Source organism: Notolabrus celidotus, chromosome 17, assembly GCF_009762535.1.
Source record: "Notolabrus celidotus isolate fNotCel1 chromosome 17, fNotCel1.pri, whole genome shotgun sequence".
NCBI lineage: Eukaryota > Metazoa > Chordata > Actinopteri > Labriformes > Labridae > Notolabrus > Notolabrus celidotus.
Window position 1 is genome coordinate 20,259,494 of NC_048288.1, and position 14,241 is coordinate 20,273,734.

The 14,241-nt window shown below is 39.4% G+C and overlaps 1 long non-coding RNA gene across 1 annotated transcript in view; it reads right to left on the reverse strand.

Moving 5' to 3' along the window:
* LOC117828717 overlaps window positions 1-13,894 on the reverse strand; it is a 70,651-nt gene extending 56,757 nt beyond the window's left edge. Inside the window, exon 1 of the long non-coding RNA XR_004634484.1 lies at window positions 13,556-13,894. This is a non-coding gene — a long non-coding RNA (uncharacterized LOC117828717). The remainder of the gene's footprint in view (window positions 1-13,555) is intronic.
* Window positions 13,895-14,241: the final 347 nt, after the last annotated feature.

A 14,241-nucleotide genomic window follows, 5' to 3' on the forward strand; every position in this document is an offset into this window, starting at 1 on the left:
GGTGCAGCAGGCATCTCTTTTTAATTTGCTACATGCTCAGTATTCAGCCGCTTGGATCAAAGGAACACTTAATTTTCCTCCCCTCTCCCTATTATGTGCAGTGAGGAATGAGGCAGACCCTCGTGGGAGCACATTTGATTACTGTTTATCATTACTGTCACTCTCCACGGTGACGGGGGGCCTGATCCCAGGCCGCCAAGAAGAAACCGAACAGATTAGAAGAAGACCCTTATTTGCCTCCATATTTTAAAAGCATCACTTGTGCACTGAACTCTTGCGGGATTTTAATTGTTAAGTGATTGGAGGGGCTATTTCTCAGCAACTTTATTCATGCTAAAGTACAGCAACAACCTTCCAGAAGCATGAAATGTTTAACCCTCCTGTTATTACCCTCTACTTCACAACTTTCATACACTGCAAGTATTGCACTGTTTGCACTGTTCTGGCAATTTTATGTTTCTATTTGTAAATTTATATATATATATAAATTTATGTTTTCTATTTTATTGTATTTTATTGTATTGTATTTAAAAGGAGAGAAGTCAGACGAAAAAGCTGATTCCAATTCTGATGTTTGTTTCTCTGGAACAGCAATAATGTTCCTGGGTCAATTTGACCCAGGGCATATCTAATTATCCAAAAGTGTCAGAACCCCAAAAAATCCCAATTTCAATTTTATTTATCTAATTATTTACTCCATCACTAACCATTTAATTAAAGATTTGGTCCATTGGTGTTCTTCAATTCTCACAGATCATGGTTCAATGAGGATATCTCACTTGTTTTTCATTAAAATTAATGTTAACTTTTTTAATATACATTGGAAACCCCTAAATATAAATACAATAGTTTTAAAAAATAGACTTTAAAAAGGGTCAATTTGACCCACAACATAACAGGAGGGTTAAATAAATTAAGCTCATCACAATGTAAAAACAGCTGTAAATTCAGCCTGCACTAATGCTTAGAACAGCACTGTGGCTGACTGCAAATGCTGATGTATGCTGATGCTTCTGCAGTTCAAAACTCTGGGTTTAATTATCTCCCATCTAACTTGGCTGTTGTCTGTTTCCCATCCCTCTGTCTCTCGTCCTCTCTGGAGCATCCTCAGCTCTCACTTAAAACTCCCGCATAATTGTGAATATTTCCTAACTACACACTACAGGAGTATTCATTTCCAATTAGAGACACTGTACTTTCATCCCTCAAGTGAAACTGGTAATTTTTTATCCGATTTGCTTCCCTCTCTAACTTTTTTTCCCCCCTTCCTCTCCTTGTGTGATATTTTCCTGTGTCTACATTAGCATAAGTGCAGCAGTGATCTGCTTCAGGTTGACGGTTTTTAATGGGGCAGCATTTCCATTTCACAGAGGACACATGTGGCGGTGGGATGTCGAGGAGGGGTTGTGGGGAAGGGGAAGCAGTACAAAGAGAATGGTAAAGACACTCCACAACGGGTCCTGTCAACCTTAATAATGCAGCGAGGATGGGGGGAGAAGCAGTCATCCTCGGCCCTAAACTGCAGACGCAGGTTGCAGGCCCCCTGAATGCCACACAGCCTCATTACAACGCAGAGCAGCATTTCTGAAAACCCTGCGCATGTGACCCCAAATACCTGAACCACAGGAGAATCAACATGTTCCCTGAGGTCCTCTCAAAGGCCCTCCAGAGAGCGCAGGTGACACGAAGGTAAGACGCAGAGCCTGGGGGGACAGCGGCATGGCCCTGGTGGCAGGGACTTGTCATGGATGTCAGAAGGACTTGACCCAGTTGCTGGATTGAGTGCTGGCAGCTGTCTCGTCAACAGAGCATCTGTCAGTATTGGCTCGCTAGCTGGCTATGCAACAAAATGCACAGTAAAAGGTGTGAAATTCTAGAACTTAAGTCTCACTTTACCCGAATTTCTCGGTATGTGTGTTGCATGTGGGAAATTTAAAGATGAGACTCAGTGATGGAGTACAAGTCGAGGAAATGAATAGTGCTCACAATGGCTTAAATACGGTGGCCCTAAGAGCTCAAAGCACTGCAACTTAAGAAAACACATGCAAAAAGACAAAACATAGGCAAATTAAGAAAACATCTTCATCAATTTGACAACACGTGAGCAGCATTTAGAACACGCTGCAAAGACCACAACAGAACAGAAGTGTTTTTTTAATGGTTCTCTACCTGAAATATGCGTCTCTGGCATGTCTACAAACCCCCCGAAAATGAAAAAAATCCATTCTGCCCTTGTTCTGATTTCTCCACCCTTCTGTAAATGTGTGCTGAAACGAGCCGTTTCAGTTTTCAGTGTTTTTCATACGTCATAACGACATCCAGTCTGTAACGGAAGTCAGAGCTTGGAGCTTGTTCAGCCCATAGACTGTATAAAATACAACTCAACTCCTTCTCCGTTTTTCATTACCTGCACACATGTGTGCTAACAAGGAGCTTAGGAGGGAGGCATGCTAGTTGTAGGCTGTCTTACTAAACACAAAGGTCGGTTTTACTCCCCACGTCTGCAGATTTGAAGATCTAGAGGATGATTTTTATTTTTCATGGAAAAGTGCTAGCGCTAGTTAGCACAGCCACATAGCTACATGTTCGTAGCTGTGCTAACTAGACACACGTTGACATACTGACAAATAAAACAACAAGAAACGCAAAATCTGAGACCAATCGTTCAGAAAGGTCCTGCTGCAGGTGCCTCTCCGTCAGGATCAAATTCAGAGGGTTGAAGTAACGCGGGACTGTGAGCAGCCACGTCTATGGAGCCCACATGTACACATTAGATCAACGTGCTGGAGAGCCGAGGGCACATCCACTTCCTGAGGGGGCGTGGTCAGAGAGCTCATTCTCATTTAAAGGCACAGACACAGAAAACAGCCTGTTCTGAGCAGGGCTGAAAACCAATATATTTTGATGACAAAGAGCATAATATGTCACCTTTAAAAGTGATGCATACGTCCGGACATGCTTGTTGGCGCAGATTTTGAGTCACAGCTCTATTGAGGTTCTCTTACCGTCAGTGGTGTTGGAAAATGAGATAAAGAAGTAAGTGTTTTTCATTTATTTGAACATTGTGATAGCATGATTCAGCCTTTTGCAGTGATCTGCTGTTAAACATGTGATCACAATGTTAAAATAAATGAAAAACACCTACTTGTGGTCTTTGCAGTGTGTTTTTCTAATGTGTTGTGGTCTTTGCAGCGTGTTTTTCTAATGTGTTGTGGTCTTTGCAGCGTGTTATTCTAATGTGTTGTATTGTGGTCTTTGCAGTGGGTTTTTCTAATCTGTTGTGTTTTGGTCTTTGCAGTACGTTTTGTCTAATGTGTTGTGGTCTTTGCAGCGTGTTATTCTAATGTGTTGTATTGTGGTCTTTGCAGTGGGATTTTCTAATCTGTTGTTTTGTGGTCTTTGCAGTGTGTTTTTCTAATGTGTTGTGGTCTTTGCAGCGTGTTTTTCTAATGTGTTGTGGTCTTTGCAGCGTGTTATTCTAATGTGTTGTATTGTGGTCTTTGCAGTGGGTTTTTCTAATCTGTTGTGTTGTGGTCTTTGCAGTACGTTTTTTCTAATGTGTTGTGGTCTTTGCAGCGTGTTTTTCTAATCTGTTGTGTTGTGGTTTTTGCAGTGCATTTCTCTAATGTGTTGTGTTGTGGTTTTTGCAGTGCGTTTCTCTAATGTGTTGTGGTCTTTGCATCATGTTTTTCTAATGTGTTGTGTTGTGGTCTTTGCATCATGTTTTTCTAATGTGTTTTGTTGTGGTCTTTGCAGTGTGTTTTTCTAATATGTTGTATTGTGGTCTTTGCAGCATGTTTTTTCTAATGTGTTGGGTTGTGGTCTTTGCAGCGTGTTTTTCTAATGTGTTGTGGTCTTTGCAGCATGTTTTTCTAATATGTTGTATTGTGGTCTTTGCAGCATGTTTTTCTAATATGTTGTGTTTTGGTCTTTGCAGCGTGTTTTTCTAATGTGTTGTGGTCTTTGCAGCATGTTTTTCTAATGTGTTGTGTTGTGGTCTTTGCAGTGTTTTTCTAATGTGCTGTGTAGTGGTCTTTGCGGTGCGTTTTTCTAATGTGTTGGGTTGTGGTCTCTGCAGTGCCTTTTCTAAATGCTGGGCATGTGTTGTCAAATTGATGAAGATGTTTTCTTAATTTGCTTGTGTTTTGTCTTTTTGCATGTGTTTTTTTACGTTGCAGTGCTGTGAGCTCTCAGGGCCACCGTACTTAAAAAACAGCAATACCATATAAGTCACCCATCGAGCGTGCATTTATTAAACCTCTGCTTTGAATGGAAGTTATCTGTGAAGTAACAATCTCCATATCACACACACACAACACGCCACTTCAAATCTTCTTACACCCAAAGCTTTTCACACTCTAATGTTTAAAAGTAGTCCCGGAACAAATCGATTTTAAGCCAACTCGAGCGTCATCATCCAGTGTTAAACAAAGGTCAAGAGATGTTTGGGTTTCTGATGTTAAACAGCACACTCTGATTAACTAACCAGGTCTCTTATATGAAAGATTATGCAGTTAATAAAAAAGGAGCAAAGGTCGTATTATCATAGTGGGTGTATTTGAGTTATTAAATCTTGATACCTAAGATTATCTTAGCTGTTTTTTTACATTAACATTGTGATCCTCAGGGGCTCGACTTCAAGATCCAAAAATTATGCTGCAGCGTTACTCTCTACTGTTGCGTTAAGTGTCTATTTGTTATAATTACAGCACAAAATATGCAGAGTACAATGTACACACAGGAGTAATACTACTCATTTGGTTTTATGACACTCAACTGATTACAGAGGGACTCTTTTGTTACATCTATTGATAGCATTGAATTCTAAAGTTACACAGTAAATAAACTGCACAAAGCCATAACTGCATATCCCTAAATATGTGTCTATTGTGGGAAGACCAAACTCCCTGCTCTGTAAAATAAAACATCCAACTAAACAGAGTATTAATATGCAATTCTGTATCTTATATTTGTACCTCAGCTGTTAACATGAACCAGAGGCCAACACTGTGACCTTGCTGTGCTGTGGAAGAGATACAGGAAAGCAGATTCATTACTGAGCTGATATTTATAGGGCCCTGTGATTTCCGCGTTCACGGAATCGCGGAATTGGCCAATAAAAACGGAATCCACTTTTAAACGCGGAATATCGCGGAAATTGACATAATGTGACTGAAATGCTGTCATCATGAGGAGATGGAATGTTTGCCTGGGGAAATGGTTCCAGGGGCCGCTCATTCATTGAGCCAACCCTGCATCTCTTCCTCACAAACACTCACCCTTCCCGAAATAAACATGTCGAAGCAGCCACCAGAAACACCGGCTAAGTCTGCAAGAAAACTACGAAACTCAGCTCTTACTCCAAAATACAGAGCTGAACAGTTCCCGAATGACTTCTATGTGTCAGGTGACATGCTTTTTTGCAAATTCTGCCAAAATACTGTTGACTGGAATTGTAAAAATATGTGTGATGACCACTTATCGTCCAAAAGCTGTGTGAAAAACAGAGAAAACAATAAGTGCTATAAGCACTTTGTACTTATAGCACTTATTGTTATGTTACAACATTATGTTTTGACTTGAAATACTGGGCAAAATTGTGCAATGATGTGTTGCATCAATAAATTTTGGTTTTTGCATTTAGTCAACAGACATTTTATTCACTGACAAAGCACACATAATATGGTGGTAAAATAAGTGTTAAGGGTAAAAAAAAAACTAAATTCTAAAAAATGTAAAAGGAAAAAAGGGAATTTGGAAAAAAAATAAAACGTATTTGATAGGGCCCTATTTTTTACAAAGAAACTGCCTCAACACTTTTGATGGAAAAAATTAACGATGCACCGATGCATTGGATGAAAAAATACTGTTGTGAACTGTTGTCAGTAGGAGATGTGTATCTGTTGTGTTGCATCAATTTAATGCTAGCTAGCTAGTTTATCAAACTGCTGATTCAGAGCAGTTTTTTCATTAGGCAGAAGTCACCTGTTGGATGAACTCTGATTTGTTTTCAGAGTCAAATGTAAAAGAAACATTTGGCATTTTAAGAGTCGCACACCCTCTTTGAGACAGGTTCAAGTGACATTTCAAGAATTAATCATATTAGCGCATATTAAGGCATATTAGCGCTGGGCGATAATTCGATAATGATGATTATCATGGTATCATTTTTCTCAATATGAATATAACGAATGTTTGATAAAAATTTGATATAAATAAACCTGTAACGACCTCCCTCAACCACTAGAAAGGGAGGGGGCCTTAAACACTAGTTGCCACCAAGCGGCAACCTCCGGTCTAAAAATATGAGTCCAATGCAGAAGTGCTAAAAACTGCAGATCATCCAGGATCCGCTTGAGGCTGGCTCCGGTAATACCAGAAAACACATACACACCAATTCAAAAAAGACGATCTTTACAGCAGAAATAAACATGTTTACAGCCTGGTACAAAAGACGAGTGTAGTCTGGATACCTCATTTCTCCATCGGCACACACTGTACAGGGATGAATTATTTTTCAAACGCTGCAATTTAGAAGATAATGAAATTACGAGTCTTCCAATGAGAGGCACAACTGACTTGATTGACAGGCAGGAACACTGTAGCTGTTGGCTAGAAGGCTCAAAGCCCGCCTCTTCACATCACAATCGCTCGACAGCAGCAATATGGCTGCCGATAACGATTGGCCTGAAAACAGCGTTTCAGAAACAGATGGGTGACATCACAAATACTACGTCCATATTTTATACAGTCTATGGTTGCCACCCAACATTAGACTGCATTTAACAGCCAATCATGGCGCAGGGTGTGAGGCAGGCGGAGCTTAAAGACTTTCAGAGCAGAATATAAACACAGCTGAAACGAGAGACAGCAACACGGAAGAAAACTCAAAACCTAGCAGCTCAAAGAAGAGTCAGAGAAATAACATTGATATCGCAGACGACGGTAGGCTAACTTGTTATTGTAAACATTGGTATCGGTATTAGTATCGGTATTAGTATTGGTATCAATCAGCCCAGATTTTTTCAATCCTGCATCCAGACAAAACTGTCACTGAAAAACATAACTTAAAGTGGTTCAACTGTGAAAAGATGAGGGTGGGGGTTTAATTCAACTCTATTCAATGCCATTGACATTTTTTGTATTGATCAAAATTTGCATTCATCAAGACAAATAGTATTTTTATTCTACCGTTTATGAGAGCATGCTGAAAACAGTGAAAGCATAATCAAAGAGGCTTCATTAGTAAAAACTCCAGCTATGTTGTTCGGGCTCATCTCAGGTTCATTGTTTACAAGGTTTTTACCTGGAGCCAAATTATTAGCAGAGGTCTGCTCTCTCCAAAGCAAAGTGACTGGGTAATTAAAAACTAGTTGAAAGACTGAATACATAACCAGTTTTTGTCCAGTAACAGAGAAAAATCTAAATTGGAATTGGTTAAACGCACCAGGAGTTTTAGATACAGAAGGTTTTTTAGATTGCAGAGTCATGTTTCAAATCAGAACAAAACACCAAAACAAGGCTATGAAAGCTTCAAAGCGTCATTAGATCATGAGAACGGATGAGATACATGAGTCATTTAGATGCAGAATGTCTTTCGTTTGCATGTTGATCAGTATTTTATGAACAGTTGAAATTTGCTTTGGTTATCAGGGTTTTGTCGATGTTGTAACACGGGACTTCCACCAGATCCACTTTGGTCCGGCTCCGTGCTCCCTCATCCGTCAACACCTACCGGTTGCATTTTAAGAACGCAGCACGGAGCAGGACCGCCGGACAGCTGGAGTCATGTGACCAAGGTTTTCCAAAAGTAATCACTGAATCAAGGATTACCCTCCTCCTCTCCTCATCCATGTTGTCTTTCTGGTCCTCTGAAAACCTCTGACCTGTTGACTCCAGGCCTGACTCCACTCTAAATTACATTTTGTTATTGTAGTTAAGTTAAAAACTATCTGGTGATAACGCAGTTTTATTCTGAAAATTAACAGGATGTTTTCATTTTTTTTTTGGTGCCTGACTTCCTGTCCCACTGGATCTGCTGTGTGTAGATTAAAGCGTCTTGCTCCGGCATATCGCAAAAATAGAAGTCTTGCGTATCTGACTCTGAAGGCTCTGGCGTGCCGGATCAGAGACGCAGCCGGAACGCAATGTAGCGGATCCAGTGGAAGTTAACACACTGACTAGAATAGAAACCTCTCAGAGCCGGTGACATGACGGATCAGAGACAGACACAGATCTAGTGGGATTTGGCCGCAAGTTACACTGATCTGGGTCAGATGCAGTCCAAAAATGAGAAATGTTGTCATTAGGGTTACAAAATTCTGGGAATTTTCAAAGTTTCCATGGGAATAAACAGGAATAAACCAGGAATTTATTAAATTTAAGGTTGGCTTTTAATAGGGAACTTAAATATAGATGGGGAAAATATACTTTAGCATAATCCTGACTAAAACAATCAGATTTCATGCAAGTACAGTTAAATATCTATGCTATTCCTCAATCCCATTCACATAGCACACAGCTTACTGCAAGGCTATTGAGACCACGCCCCTACATGCACTTTTCATTTGCATGTTGAATGGGACTCTTTTCATTTAACATTTTTAATGGGACTTTGTTGGGATGCATTTTTGTTATATTTGGGATGGGTTGGGTCGGGGGGATGAGTAATATCTAACTCAACATTCATGTTTTTGTTCTCCAATGAAATAATTGATTGTTCAATAAAATATTTAACACTTGATAAAGTTCTAATTACATTTTAAATCTGCTTTGATTGTATAATTTTGGATGGATGTCTGCTTATAACAAAACAAATATTTATGCTTTGATATGATACCTTTCCATTAAATTGCCCTCAATTCCCAGTTAATTCCCATAAATCCCCATGGGAAGTTTCCAATTTGGAATATTTCCAAAATTCCCCAGCTTAACTTCCAATGAAAATTTACTGGAAACTTTCCCAAAATGTACAACCCTTTGCAACCCTAGTTGTCATCTACCTGGTGAATAAAAAACTGCTTATGAATGATGTACTGCAAGTCATTTGTATTATGTCACATTTCTGTGTGTTCAATAAACCATGTCTTCAAACATGAAGGCCATAGTTAATGTACCTCTCTCCACCTAATGTTCTAATTAATCTACCAAAGATCCAAGGTCTGAATAAGATTCAACCAAGGCTGTTTTAGAGTGGGGACAATAGTTAGTGATGAAGTGTTTCTCTTTACAACACTGTTTACTCAGTCTTCACAGCCTGCTTTTCTATTTGGCTTCAGATTTGTATTTAGTATCTCCTGAGTGGAGAGGTTCAGTGCAATTTACGTCTACAGTCTTTTCTTTGGCTTTACAGCAGCATGACGCTTACATTGAGTGACACACCTCAACTCTGGTTGCCTCTTGTGCATCGTGTTTTTACCCGCTTCCCTCTAATCCAGCCTGACATATTTGGCATCTTTGAAAACGTTTGTTTCGTGACAAGAATTTAAAATTAAACTTGTGTGGGTTTTGAACGCTGCGTGTCCTCACAGCATGCATTTTAATGTTACCACACCCCCCCTGGTGGGTCCAGCAGGGGTTTAAGAGGTTAGGAAACCCAATTGTGGAAGTTCACTGGCAGGGAAAAAAATTCACATGCAACGTTACAGCCTCTATTCATTTAGCCAAGGACACAAGTACTTATGTTGCAAAGGCTTGTGGGAAGGTGAGCGTGGAACATTTTCAAGGAAAAGCGGCAGGAGAGGCAAACTGAAAGGAGAGCTCAAGTTGTCTATGCAAATTTCAGCAGGCTGGAAGAAGCATTGGCTAATGAACTGCCGGTTGTTTTTTTGATTGACGTGTGCTCATAAAACATCCCCCAGTCTTACCTCCACCTGCTGCACCCATCGTCTACATTTTCACTACGAGAAAACAATCAAAACACACCCAGAATAATCCTGCTTTCTTCAGTTTTCACAAAAAATTATAATACATGTATTTTTAAGCACAGGGACAAATTAAGGCATGCAGCACAGAAGAAAATGGGAAATTGTGGGAGCTGGTGAAGGATGAAGGCGAAGTAGAAGCACTCCTCAGTCCAAATCTAATTTAGAAACAGCACTGATCATTAAATCTGTGCAGCCTTTACATGCCCTAGAAATATCTTCCATTTGGAGTGAAGCGATGTCAAGTGTTCTGTTCATCAGAAGTGGAATGAGACTCAGCTCACACTGACCATATGGCCTGGGCTGCATACTTGCCTTACATGCACTTAGGCGATCTCTCACATCTCTGAACATATGTGTGCAAGAAATCGCCCCAAGTGGTGCCATCAGATAGAAATATGCTTTTTGCACCTCTTCACCGAGACAAAACAATAGTTCCTGTGGAATCTGCTAATGTTTCCGGGTTCTCTTTGTTGGAGAGCTTGGAAATTTTGGCAATACCAACATTGATCGGAGATATGAGGAGGAACTCATCCTTATGTAATGTTCAAATTCTGATGGACATTTTTGGCACAACTGTGCGATGATGAAAGCGTTTTAAAAAGTAAGTTGGCGTGGTTCAAATGAAATGTGCTGTGGGGATATAAGGAGGAATGGTGAAAAGCAGCTTAATTAAATAGGAACAGATTCAAGCCACTATCTTTGATACTGTTTAACACAGGATTGCACGATATTGGATTTTTTGCCAATATCCGATATGCCGATATTTTACAACTCATTTAGCCGATTACCAATACCGATACCGATATTTTTTTCCGCTCACCTAATTGCAGAGATCATCAATTCTCTTCTGTATTGGAATTTGCGTACAGTATCATGGTGATACTCTTATCACATTTGTTATGTAATATCAATTTCTTGTGCAAAATAAGAAAAATACTTAATACTTAAAACTGCATATTTATTTATGACAACTGCTTTCATACAAAAAGATACATCCTACTTAAAACTTGGATGATGCTGTCATCATCTCATCATAACAGTACCCACAACCAGGGGAAATTTTGACCAATTTCACATTTGACATAGTAAGTAAACCTAACCTCTGTTCACAGGGAGCATGTGAAAAGTGCAACTGTACAACAATTAAACCCAAATTAAATAAAATGGTTTACTCTTTGACAGTAAATGTGCCTAAATTAGTCAGCTACATGTACCTTGTACAGACTGCTGCTTGAATTCAAATTTAACTTAAAACATGAGCCCGAAATGTGTGCAGCAGCCCATTATTTTAACGGTTAATTATATCGGCAGACATCGGCGTGTTGGCCGATATCCAATAGTTCATTTTAAAGCCAATATCGTCCGATACCGATAATGTGCCGATAATATCGTGCATCCCTAGTTTAACACCATCCTCTTCAGCATACAGTACACTGTTGATAAAGGGTTGAGGGGAGATCAAGACAGGAGCTTGGAAAGCGCTTCATACTATAAGTGACAGACTTTCACATTAAATTAAACCTTGATTACTGCATTGCACTCTGACCAAAGAAGCAACGACTGCTGTTGAAAAAGAAGCTAATATGTCAAGGCAAAAAATCTGCACTTCCTTGAGTGTCTGCTCCAAAAACAAGTGAACTCCATCAAAGAACGGTGTCCATTCATGGCGTTTTATGTGTTAGCAGCGCCGATGCGAACCAAAGCAGTTCAGCAAAAAGCCCTTGACCTCAGCTGTTTTTTTTGTCACTCTACTCTCAGTTGAAAATAGTTCTGCTTTTGGATTACTGCCACGTTCATCAATGTCACTTCTTCACTGGCTTATCAAAATTCACCACTTTGGATTTAAATCAGGGAACTGATAAAAATAACTGAATTGACCAGCAGAATCAAAATACATACAAACTCCAAGGATACCCAATTATAGGAATTACTAGAACAAAAAATGTACTACACATGTACATTTTGTGCGACCACTCAAAGCACAGATACACACTGCTTAGAAAAAGTCACAAGCCTTTAAGCCTTAAAATCAACAGTAGCATAATGTAAGCACAGAAAGGCAATAAATCTGACCATGTCTCCAGTAAAGTTGGAAACTTTCCATGGGAATTAATGGGAATAAACCAGGAATGTATTAAATTGAAGGTTGGCTCTTAATAGGGAACTTAAGTATAATTGTGGAAAATATATTTTAGTATAATCCTGACTAAAACAACCAGATTTCATGCAAGTACAGTTGAATATCTATGCTATTCCTCAATCACATGCACATAGCACACTGCTTACTGCAGGGCTATTGAGACCAGGCCCAATACATGCACTGTGCATTCCTCCATCACATGCACAGATGATTTCTAGAGTTCTGCCGAGGCTTCAGAAGCTTCAGGGAAGAAGCTTTTTTATTTGCATGTTGATTGAGACTTTTTTGGGATTGGATTTTTGTTAATTTTTTAATGGGTTGGGGGGATGAAAAATATTTAACTCAACATTCATATTTTTGTTCTTTAATGAAAGAATTGGTTGTTCAATAAAATATTTAACACTTGATAAAGTTCTGCTTACAAATAAATCTCCTTTAATTGTATAATTTTGGATGTATGTCTGCTTATAACAAAACAAATATTTATGCTTGGATATGATACCTTTCCATTAAATTACCCTCAATTCCCAGTTAATTCCCATAAATTCCCATAATTCCCATGGAAAGTTTCCAATTTGGAATATTTCCAAAATTCCCCAGCTTAACTTCCCAATGAAATTTACCAGAAATTTTCCACCCCTTTGCAACCTTATTAGTCCCTCCAGACTCTGTTTGAAAACACCTCCAACAGTGTGAGAGTAGCCCAGCTCACACATCCACAGCAACAGGCAAGGTCGCAGCATAACACTGGTACAGGCGAACACACAACAAGCAAAGAAGAATAACGCAAAGACTCATAAGTCACAATGAATGAACCACATTACGGAGCAATGGCGTGGATTTATTTCCTCATGCACCAATACTACTTTGCAGAAATGTCTATTGTTGCACTCTAGATGTTTCACCAATTTAAAAGCCTTGTTTCTAAATATCCCCCAAAATATTCCAGTATCAGAATGAGACAGAAGAAGGAGGATGAATAACTTATCAGGAAAAAAATAGTACAAAACGTATGAATGCATGTCAGCTTATGCCTCCTTATTATTCCTCCCTTCTAACACGTTAAATAATTCTAACATTACAGGCACTGAGGCCACTGTGAAGGCAACCAGAAGAAGTAAGCATTAATCCATGTAGATCTTCAATTTAGAGCTGTGTTCTTTGCTTTATAGGGCCGCAGAATCTCATCAATCACACCACACACTAATAAATAAACACAACAACAATGTGACAGACCTGCTCCGAGTCTAATCTCAATGAACTATGAAGATAACAGATCCTGGTGCACAGTGACATCAACACTGAAGGCACAGTGATAGCACGAGACTCATGAGAAACACAACAAGAGCATCTGCATCAGTGTGATAGCATTTGGACATATGTGCTGCAGCTCCACAATTATACAACTTGAAAAACACATATTTTTGGCATGGCAGCCAATACGACAAAACATCATCAGAATGATTTTAAAAAGATGTCTTTCACCTACTTTTAGGCGTTTTCCTGAAGGTCTACGTCCCTCCTTGTCTTCAAATATGCACTTTGGAGAACTTTAAAAGTGTTCTTGGTGTCCATTCGATCTCCTTTCTGTCTGTCCTGTGAGGTTTCAGTTCATAACGCAGGTGTTGATGACAGGAGGCAATTAAAGACAGGTGTGGACTCCCCAACAATACGGCACAGGTCACGTCGATGTCAGACATCAGTTCTGTTACAGAAAGAAGACTTAGTCCATAAAAAAGGTGGTAAAATGTGTTTCTGATATTTCCCCTTGGCATTAAGTTTAATCAAAACAGTTAACGCTCATTTTCCTCTTCGTGTATTGAGCGTTGGGCCGCTGCTTTTAACTCTACGCGCCCCCTGCTGGCTGAAAGCTGTATTACAATGGTCTATGCATCAAACATAATTCAAGATTCAAGATTCAAGAAAGCTTTATTGCCAAGTGAGCTCGCACACACAAGAACTTTGACGTGGTGAATGGAACACTGGTTCTTAACAACAAGATATTCGTTGTTCTCATCTGTTGCTCAGTCTATACGTTGCCTCATTTGAATTGCATGCATCTAGTTTAATGATTGATAGTCACTGCCTGATGCAAATATGTACAGCACTGTTAAATGTTGTCCTGTTGTGTCTGCATGTGTCTTCTTTAACATTTCCTTATTGCTGCTTCCTGAT